The sequence below is a fragment of the Phoca vitulina genome, unplaced genomic scaffold, assembly GCF_004348235.1.
Source record: "Phoca vitulina isolate PV1807 unplaced genomic scaffold, GSC_HSeal_1.0 scaffold3, whole genome shotgun sequence".
In the NCBI taxonomy this organism is placed as follows: Eukaryota; Metazoa; Chordata; class Mammalia; order Carnivora; family Phocidae; genus Phoca; species Phoca vitulina.
The window spans coordinates 80,267,094-80,278,035 of NW_022589706.1; the positions used below are offsets into that span (position 1 = coordinate 80,267,094).

General features: G+C 37.6%; 1 pseudogene; it reads left to right on the plus strand.

The window, feature by feature from the left end:
• Positions 1 to 215: 215 nt before the first annotated feature.
• On the plus strand, positions 216 to 10,452 carry LOC116630289 (annotated as a pseudogene).
• The last annotated feature ends 490 nt before the right edge of the window (positions 10,453 to 10,942 follow it).

Genomic DNA, 10,942 nt, shown 5'->3' on the forward strand with positions numbered 1-10,942 from the left:
GAAGTAGGCATGCCCGAGTGGTTACGCTAAATAGGTCAGAAAACCTACTAGATCACTATGATTCATGGGAGAAAATTCCACTAACCAAAGGAGTAAGGAATGTGCTAGTGAGAGAAGCATGGGCATTGCTGAGCTAGATGTTCAGTGGTAGCTGTCCTCTAGAGGCCAGGGATGACAGTAGGAGATGCTGTTAATAACTGGGCTCACTGACAGCGATGATACTCAAAGGATTTCTAGTTAATAGAGGCAAGGTGGCAGTGCCGAACTGTCAGAAACTAATTGGGACAATTATTATAATGAACGGCAACATCAGACTGGTGGCCAGGAGAGGACCTGCAGAGAGCTACAGAGGTGGGTCTCTGGGTAAGATATGCACGCAACCAATAAAGGTACTGCTCAATGTGTACAGCCGAAATAAAGGATGGATGGTCAGGAGGCTGAATGCAGTTACCTTAATAAAAAATGTGTTAATCTTTTACCCAGATTCCAGGTGTGAGCCAGTTTTCAGACCTAAAAATTATTGATTATAGGAGAGACTTATACCTCAGAGGGAAAAAACTCCCAAACCATGGCAAGGGTATACAGTAACAACTCTCCAGTCCTTCCCTGAAGGACCATGCCATTTACTTGGGTAATTTTACACTGGAGTGAGAGGTAAGAGCCCAAACCTTTCAAGATCTCTTGACACATGGTCCAAGTTGCTATAGCTACCTGGAAGACCACAGCATCATTGTGGCCTCCTGTTTGGGGCAGGAGTCAAATCCCTAGCATGGCTCACAGCGGGTTCACAGGAACTACTGGGTTTATAGACTCACTTGGTCTCTGAATGCACAATTGAAATAGTCATACTTAGCTTTTGAAAATACCCCACACTGGCTGCTTGGCTTTGGCTTATAGGTTAAAAACCATCATAGTGGGAAAGACAAAGGCAAAGTGTCTGAAACTTGCCCCTCACAATGGTCTTGGATATATTTATATTGAAACCAGGGGAGAATAAGCAGATTATTTCCATTACAAGATGTAATGGGTTCAGGATTAGTGACCCACATTGTATCTCCACTTAACTCACCAGTTGGGCCCCTACAAAACCCAGATAGATCCTGGGTTTGCAGTGGACTGCTTACTGAAAAGTCAGCCTAGAAAAAATCTCAAGTGCAGTTTCTTTGCTAGATGTGGCATCTCTGCCTAAGTTAGTTAATAACATGTCAGGCACATGTTATATAGTATGTGATCTGCCCAGAAAATCCTTTTCTGTATCTTCAGAAAAGAGGCCAAGAAACCATTTGTATTCACTTCAAATGGGCAAAGTATACTTTCATAGTCTTAATTTAGCACTGTGTTAATTCTCCTGCCCTAAATCAAGATACAGTCTGAAGGTACCTCAACTATAGATTCTACTAGCCTTGTAGACATGTTCCCAGAAGGAGAATGCCTCCAAAAAAGCCCAGTGAGTGTTCTTCATCTTTAAGCTAGGGTTGTCAGTGGGTCACTTTGGGCTACTTGTGCCGATTCCCTTCTCCTCTCTTAGCTGTTCTTTCCAAGAGTGTTCTCCAAAACACCCCTGAATGCAAATCACAGAATCTGACAGTCTCTGTTTCCCTGAGAACTGGCCTTCAACAATTTCAAAACTACCATAGAATTTACTCATTTATTGTTCTTATTGCTTATTTTCTCTCATCCTTATAGAATGTGAGATCCATGAAGGCAGGGTTTTGTTTCTTGTGTTGTTTGTTTTTTTTTTTTTTTAAGATTTATTTACTTTTTGAGAGAGAGAGAGAGAGTGAGAGCACAAGCATGAGGAGCAGAGGGAGAAAGGAGAGAGAATCTCAATCAGACTCTGCACTCAGCATGAGCTTGACGTCGAACTCGATCTCACAACCCTGAGATCACAACCTGAACCGAAATCAAGAATCAGATGCCTAACTGACAGGGCCACCCAGGCATCCTGAGGGTAGGAATTTTTGTTTGCTTTCCTTTTAGACAAAACTCAACAACCTAGTACAGATCCTGGCTCATTGAAAGCATCCAAGAAATATTTGAACAACGCATGTTGTATATGAAGACTTAATTCATTAACTTTAACTTGTGGAGAGTGTGACTGCTTTTACAACTCCAAGGCTTCTAAAACCATCTTGTCTTTTAGAGCATCTTGCTATTTGACCTAAATTTTTTGAAATCTGTTTTCTGAAAACTTAAGGCCTTGTTTTAAGTATATCCAATGATCATAATTTGCTATTAGTTTTTAAATAGCAAATTTTTTACTGTTTATTTTTACTCCAAAAGCATAGAGAAGCACAATGGAAAGGTAATGTTACAACCCAGAGATAAATACTATTAGATGACCATCCTTTAATCCTGCTAAGCACTACATATATTTTAAGTTTATCTAAATAAGATATTGTATCTTCTTTTTTTATTAATATCTTTACCTTTTGTTTAGATTTGATTACTTGCACTCCCACCAGTCCCATCCCTTTCCTCCGCACCAAGGTTTGTATTCTACTTTTCTCCTTGTGTGTATAATCATTTACAAACATGCTTACACCTTTGAGTTTAGGCACGATTTGTTTCAGGTATTGTGGTGGCGAGAAGCAGTCCCCAAGATCCCCCTTCAACCAAGAGCCAGAAGCTGGGAATGCTGCCATTGGATGCCCTCATGCTCAGTTCCTTCAGGGATTGCCCTAGGGGCAGAGAGCTGCCTCACCCAAGGTCACACCATTTTCTGAGCCCACCAAGTGACTGAGTATGACTTATGGGCCGTTCTGGCCCAATGCAGGGACATTCTGATGGCCCATTTTAGTTCTAGACCTCCCTGCTGGATCAGCTGAGATTCTCATCAGGCCTATCTTACAGTTCAGTTTCATCTTCTGCCCAGTCTTCTTTTCCCCTTCTCTTCCACAGGTGATGATTCTAAACCACTTCCTAATAAGTACCCTAAAGTCTAAACTCATCTGAGATTTTGCTTCCTGGAGAATCCAACCTGAGTAACAGACCCTATTATGTATTCATCTCTGCATCTTGCTTTTCTCCCTCACTCTAATCATGGATTCTGTCCCAGACAATTGACATACATCAAATGCTCTCTTTTGAATGACTATGTAATTTTCCAGGGTTTTCATGTATCACAATTTGTTCAAGTCTCCATACAAGGGAACATTCTAGTAGTTTCCAAATTTTATTTTTAACCATATGTAAAGTACTGAAATAAATGTCCCTGTCACAGACCAATTTAAACTCAAAATTACATGATTACTTGCAAAGTTCCTATTACTTTCCTTCACTAATCATTTCTCCTTTATTTCTTTAATGAAGTCCACAGTGGTCTACTTGTTTTCTGAGAGTTCTAATATTATCAACACAGGTCAATAATTTAAGGAATGCATGGCTTATATCTATAGAATTAAAGTCTTCAAAATTTCTCAATCAGTCTTTCTCTAACTTTGTGAAATATATGAAAACAATACTATCTATATTCTTCTTTAGTTGGGATAAATCACTCCCATAAAAGTAATAATGCCAACCTTACTCCTGTCTTAATCTGATCTACATGAACTGAAGAAAATATTAAGACCTATAAATCCACAGACTAGGTTGGAATACTGGCTATACAAAATATTCCATCTGATATCTAAGTACTCAAACTCTCTCAGCTCTCCTCATCTGTAAAAGGTACCTGCCCTACTGTGTTCTAGTGATCTGTAATCTTTACAGAACTGAAGATTCCAGAGGTCCACCTCTGGCAAAGTGTTTGGCATGGAGAAGATAGTCTATAAATCATTATAATCATTTTCCTCATATTCTTGGGTTTCCATGCAGACATGTGTATAAAAATGCTATGCTCACATTTTTTGTACGTTATTTCTTTTGAAAGAAATCCACCTTTGTTCTGCCTAATGAAACTAAAGAATACATTTCATGTGGACTTTGCGATATCTAATTAGATGAAGTTACTTCCTTTTAAAATTCCAGGTTCTCTGTATTCCCTAAGTAATCAGAGTGTAGTTCATTGGCCACATGAAAAAGCAGAAATGGATAGAACAAGTTTATAGACTTTATAAATTGAGCCACACTTTCAGTTTCAAAACAGCAACAAAACAAAACAAAACAAAACAAAACATAAACCATTATAGATTCAAGGAACCAGGTCCTATCTGAATGAGAGCTAATGCAGAACCCTCAGCATGGAGTCAACCAGTGTCAGTTTGCTTTTCTGTTCCTGCATTAGGAGCTGGTTTCCTCAGCTGGGGATGCCCATGAGCCCTCCTTAATGCTGTAGAAAGAACACGATGCTGCTTTTCTTCCCAGATGATCCTTCTGTTATATAGCACCAGTAGTTCAAATTTTCTTTTACCTCCTATTTTATAACATATTCCTTAATTGGCAAAATTTTATTCTTGATTTTTATTCCCTCTGACCTTCTAGCTTTCTTCTTGGATTATTTCTTCCATCCTGTCTGGCAACTCTACTAATCCAGGTATTTAGGAACATTGCTCATGATCTTTCATCTCTTCTTCAGGTGAAAGGTGATTCAACCAACCCAGAGTCTCTCACCTGTTGGAGATTAGGTGCTTAAACCATGAGTTGGAGAGCAGTGGATAGTGTTAAAAGCAGAAAATTTTCAAGTGAAAACAAAAGAGGAGCAAAGAATTCTCTTTCAAAGATAATCTCTCTACATTTTTACCCAAAGTTTGTGGCAGCGAAGAGCAAATCCATGGCGGAGCCAACACTGAGAAAAGTCCCAAGCCCCATTTTGATATAGTGCTTTTTGAAACATTAGAGCAAAAGCTGTTGCTGTCCTATGCTTTAGGTATTATAACAAAATAACATTTTAGGATGAGTTATTAGAAGATCTAATAATAGAATAAGAATTTGCTTAGGAAAATTTTATTAAATATATCTATAACATCTTTATGAAATCTTCTATTTAACAACCTGGGGTGTTACCTGCCCCCCCCTTTGAAACATGCAAAAATATGTGGGGGCATTTTGGATTCTCACAATGACTGAGGGTTATTACTTGCATATTGTTGGCAGTGATCGGGGATGGTATTATACCTGTGGATATTCCTACAAATTCAGCCCAATAATGAATCAGTTTTTGCAAAATGTCATCCATATCCCAACTAAGAAACCCTGCACAGATACAGATATGCTGCTAGGCTAATCACAACCTCACTGTCTTACATGTTACCTAGTAGAACACATAGTTACTCCTGCACCTATCACCTCTACTTTTGGCTACATAAATACACTGTATAGAATTCAAGCTGCTCTATTCAGTATCAGGGCTAGAAAGTAAAAATAGACTCTTCCTAGGAAAAATCAGAAAAAAATAAAAAGCTTAGCAGATAGGGTCTTGCTCCTTTCTGGGATATATTTCTTATCAGCTGAAGACTCTTGTTTTTACAAAAGTATACACAACTAAGAAAAACAGCTGCTCAGATTCAGAGAACAAAGCTCACCTAGACCAAAGGTTTTTAAGTACACATGGATCCACATGTGCATACAAACATACAGGTATCCACACACAAGTCATTATGCTAATTAGCAAAGATCAAGACAGACTATGTTTATTAAAGGGAAAATTCTCTGACAAGGAGAGTTTTAATAAAAATGGAAGTGATAATCCATAGGAATGTTATTGTCAGGATACAGATCCTGACAGCTAAGAAAGCATAATCATCATAGCAGTGTAAATATTAGGACTAGTGAAGATTTCCTAACCTGGTAAGAACCTCTGCCGGATGGAAATGTTTTAAGCTATTTGTAGAAGTGCTATTGTGCTCTTGTTAGTGGGATAGAGGTTTAGAGATTTATATCATGTGTAGGAAGTTATACCTGCCTGGATTAACAGCTGTAATTTTTCTGACTAGCATTGGGTAAATTTTTGAAATGTAACAACTGAGGACAATTAGGATGATCCCCTGTTTTTGAGGTACATATTTGAGTAAGAGTACAAAAGCTTTTCTTTGTAACATCTGAGTCACAGTTTTCTTACAGATCTTATTGCAAAGTGACTAGTGAATTAGAAAGTTTACTTAATATCTGACTAATTTTCATCAAGAAAGATTTTGAGGGGCAACTCTTATTTTCAAGTCCACATAAATAGACAAAAGTGTCTCCTTGCTCCTAGGACCATATTCTAATCTCTCTGTGTTAGTTTCTACATGCTAAAACTCTCAAAAATTATTTCCCTTTTCCCCCCTCTTTACACTAATAACTGAAGGGAAATACTATTATATAGGTGAGCTTCCTTGCAAAAGTACAACCTGCATAGAATTTCATTAATATAGCCAACAATATTATAATCAGGTTCACAGCAGATAATCCCACTCTTACTGTTATGTTTTAAACTTTTAATGATATTTGAATTCTACCCCATGTTTAAATAAATGCTTAATATCTTTGGTCCAGTTTGAGGTTCAATTTAAAAAGAATCCATGAAACACTTTTGCAGAGACACAGAAAGTAATAATAAGGGGCAGGTATCATAGATAGGAATTGCAGTCCAATAGCACCAGGAGAAAGGCACTGGTCCCCAAAATCTAGTTCTCTAGATCATCCATCGAGCAGAGGTATCTTTCTATTCTCACAATCTATATGCCATACAAAGTGTGTGTGAAATTTGAGGCTTCCTAGTTTTGGAATATTAGATATTATCCAAAGAGATGGGACTGGGACCGTCAGTTAATATCATATGCTGCCCGGGAGTCGGGCAGAACTGCTCTCTCCCCTAGGCTGTACCACTTGCTGCGTTACTCTCCTCACCTTTCTAAACCTCATCTTCCTCAGTGAAATTCATCACGTGAAAATGATGGCTTCTAGTTCTAAAATTCTCTAGTGCTAAAAAAATCTTTACTTTCCTGAACTTTCTACAGAAGTTCCAATGGAAGCATGGAAAATAAAACACAGGGAGAGATGGATAGATTTAACCATTTTAAATCAAACATCCTCTGTGTTATATAAATAAGATAAAATATTTTCTATGCCAAAGATTATGAATAAAAGTATAAGGCAAGCTCCCAAAAGGAAAAATATTTATAAGGAACATGCTAAAGCATAGTATCTTCACATATGAAAAAAACTTACACAAATACAAAAGAAAATTATAAAATTCACATTTTAAAAAGTAAGTAGCTAACATAAAAATGAGTCACAAAAGTCAAAATTCATATGGTTGATAAACTTATGAATAAATGTACTAGGCTGCCTGAAAAGCCAACTGTTTTCCCATACCATGCATCCCCATCTTTCAAGACTTTTATAATTTCAATTTCTTCTCACCCTTCCTCCTGTACCCAGCCCACTTCTCAATTAATTATGTCTCTTCACTCTCCATTGAGGAAATAGAAGTAATCAGGCAAAAACTCCCTCAACACTACAGCATCAAATCTATAAATCTATCTGCATTTGTTCCTATGTTCTCTGTCTATCTTCCCATCACAAGGATTGAACTGTAGCTAGTCTCTTTCTTAGCTGTAATTACAAAGATACTGCGTAACAAATCACCCTGAAATTCAACAGCTTAAAAAATACTTATTTGTTATCTCATTCACAAGACTGTAGGTTGGCTGGAGCTGTTCTGCCTCACTCTGCACATCTGTAGGGTGGCTGGGATGGCTCTGCTTCACCAGATTCATTCTGGGTCTGAGGGTGGAAGGACACTGGTTTCTCAGTAGAAACACTTAATGACAGAATCTGAAAGCTTACAGAGGGGAGAGTAGGAATACATGACACCTCTTATGACTAGGTTTGAACAGATATACTGTTACTTCTGCCCATATTGCTCAACACAAGTCAGTTCTCTAAGTCTAATATAAATGTGTTAGGGGAAGTGTGATGTCTTTTTTTTTTTTTTTTAAAGATTTATTTATTCACTTTAGAGAGAAGGAGAGAGAGAAACTTTAGCAGACTTTTTGCTGAGGTCGGAGCCCAATGCCGGGTTTGATCTCATGACCCTGAGATCATGACCTGAATTGAAACCAAGAGTCTGATGCTCACTGACTGGGTCACCATGGGGCCCCAAACGTGTGCTGTCTTTAAAGGAGGCACTATAAAGTCATATGGTAAAGGGTGTGAATACATCAAGATGCAAATAATTGAGAACAGAAAGGCAGTCTATCACAGTTAGACAGGAATTCAGAGGAGTGAACAAGAATGATATGATCTGGGCCTTTACAGAAAGTAGTCTACTGGGGAGACGGAAATTACAAGTAGAGAGGTGTGGGCTATAGATATATATTAGATTTGAGAATCTTAAGTACTTAGTGGATACCTGAAATTGCTTTGAGGATAAGTTTTACAAGAGAGAACCAGAATGAAGAAAGGAGAGATCCAAGGACAGAATCTCATATTCAAGACCGTGGGCTGACAAGTGTCCACTTGATGTGGCCATTAAGTTGTTAGTGGTGTTGATGATGATGATGTCAGTGGGTGGTGAAGCTAGATGCTAGATTGAAGTGACTTGAGGAAGTAGAAATGGTGAATATGGTCTCTTAAGTTCCTAGGCTTAGTTATGAAGGGAATGAAAATGACAAGAAAGCTGAAAAGGCTTGAAGATATCAATAGAGAAAAAGACAAAGGGTAAAATAGAACATAAGGCCCTCCATAAACAAGCCATTGCTTTCTTTTCAACTCCCATATTCTTCCTTTTCCCCCTTTTAAGCTCCTTAGTCACTTGAAATTTCTCAAATGGGTCATATTTTTTTTTTACTTAGATAAACCATTTTGTGTGCTTTTTCCTGCTTGAAATAACTTTTCATTGTAAGGCATTCTCTTGTATTCCTACTTGTCTTTACAGAGATAAGTAAAACAGTTATGAATACCTACTATGCACTAAGCACTGTGTTCAGGGCATTAAATCAATTGCCTTAATGAATCATCACAGAAACTCTGTAATATTGGCATAATAATCTCCATTTTATAGGTGAAAAGCTGGACTTAGAAAGGTATAATGACTTGCTCAAATATACATTTTGTACATGGTAAGTCAGAAATTTGAATTTTTGACTGCTTGACTCTAAAGCCTGTGTTCTAGTCTCAGCTTAATTAAGCACCCACTCCTTTGTAAAATGTCCTCTGTCCCAAGGGTGTGATCTCTCCTACAAGCAGTGGGGCACACAGGAGGTTTTGCATCATAACAGATTAATGTTGATTTCACCCACTTTTGCAACACTGACATATCTTGCGTATGTCAACTCTAGCACTTATTACAACATACTGTAATATTAAAAAATATAAAGAGCACAGTCACAGGCAGCAAGGAGCCATACAAGATTTTGACTATTTAAGTAGAGAATGACTGACACTTAGTTGTAAGAGGAAACACTTATGCTAATAGGGAGGGTAAATTTGGAAAGGAAGAGACTGGAAGCAGACAGATAAACTGAGTAATAATATCTAAATCCAAATGAGAGAAGTGAGGACCTAACTAAAGGTATCATAGGGAGGCTAGAAATGAGACAAAAGGATTGAGGGAGGTTTTAAGAAGCAGAATCACTAAGACTTGGCTAGTTGGTTGGAGACAGAGTGATGACACATTTTTCTAGCTGAATGGATTGAATAGATTGAATGGATTGATGTATCTCAATGAAAATGGAAATACAGAAGAGAGAACAGATTTGAGGAGGAAGTGTGGAGCCAACTATGAAATATGTGTGAGACATGGAGGAGAGGGAAGGAGAACACAACCAAGATCCTGAGTAGAAATACAACCAAGCCTGAGAAATTCTATATCCAATACTCATTTATCTATAGAAAGTTTTAGTTCCTAATTATTATCTGGGATTTTGACTCTGTTTGGCAACCAAATTTCTATACAAGACTTCTCAACAGAACACTATTTCTCAAAGTTTCCCATGATGAAATAAAAAATATATTCTTCAAAAATATTTCATTTTGCTCTTCCCACAAGTGGCCTAAGGTGATTCCTGAAAACACTTTGCTATTCACTTAACCCAGAAAACTGCACAAAATCATGCAAATCAAGAGTTTCAAGTCTTTGTGTTCACTTTAAGAGCATCTGTGAAATTGCCCAGGCCATTGAGGGTATGCATCTGAAAAGCCGCCAAGTATCTGAAAAGTATTATTTTGCAGAAGCTAACCCATCATTATAATGGTGGAGCTGGTATGTATGCCCATGCAACCAGTCGGGTGGGCACAGGGTCAGAGGCCCCAGGAGAGTGAATTTACACATGCAGAGGAATACTGAACTTGAGGGTTTAGATGTAGATTCTCTGATCACTGAGCACTTGTAAGTGAACTAAAACTCCCGTGATGTGCTGCCCACTCATAGACATCATGGGCAGATTAACCCATATATGATCTTGCCCTGACACATTGAGGTAATCTTATGAAAAAGAACAAATGGTTTCCAAGTCACAGGAACAGATTGCACAGAAGAAGATATCCCTGAAGAAACTGAAGAAACAAAAGCTTACATCCTGTGAATAAATTCGACATAAAATAAATGCAAATAAGGGTAAAAAATTATTTTAGTTAAAAATTTAATTTTTTTGCTATTTTTTGCTATTTTTTCAGTTCTTTTTTTTTTTTTTTTTTTGCTATTTTATTTTAGTTTTGTGTTGATGAAATGTGATGTCTTTAATACCCACCAGCATCACTTATACCCAAGGGTTTTGTAGTTCTATAATGACATAATAATCTGGGTATTGTTCTTGGATTATTTTGGTATCTAAAAACTACGGGAGTGCTTTAAGATATACTATGAACCACAGAAAATACACATTTGCTATTTGGTAAAGGAGAGAGCATAACATAATTGGCCAATATCACATCAGCATTTTCGGGAGTATAATGATGCCACATTCCACCCAGGCATATTTTATCACTTTCCTTGTCTGGTGTTGACATTGTTTGCAATTTTTAAGTCCTATGGTGCTCTGTTGGAGTTTAGAAATTAAAAAAGAGAGAGGGGTAATAT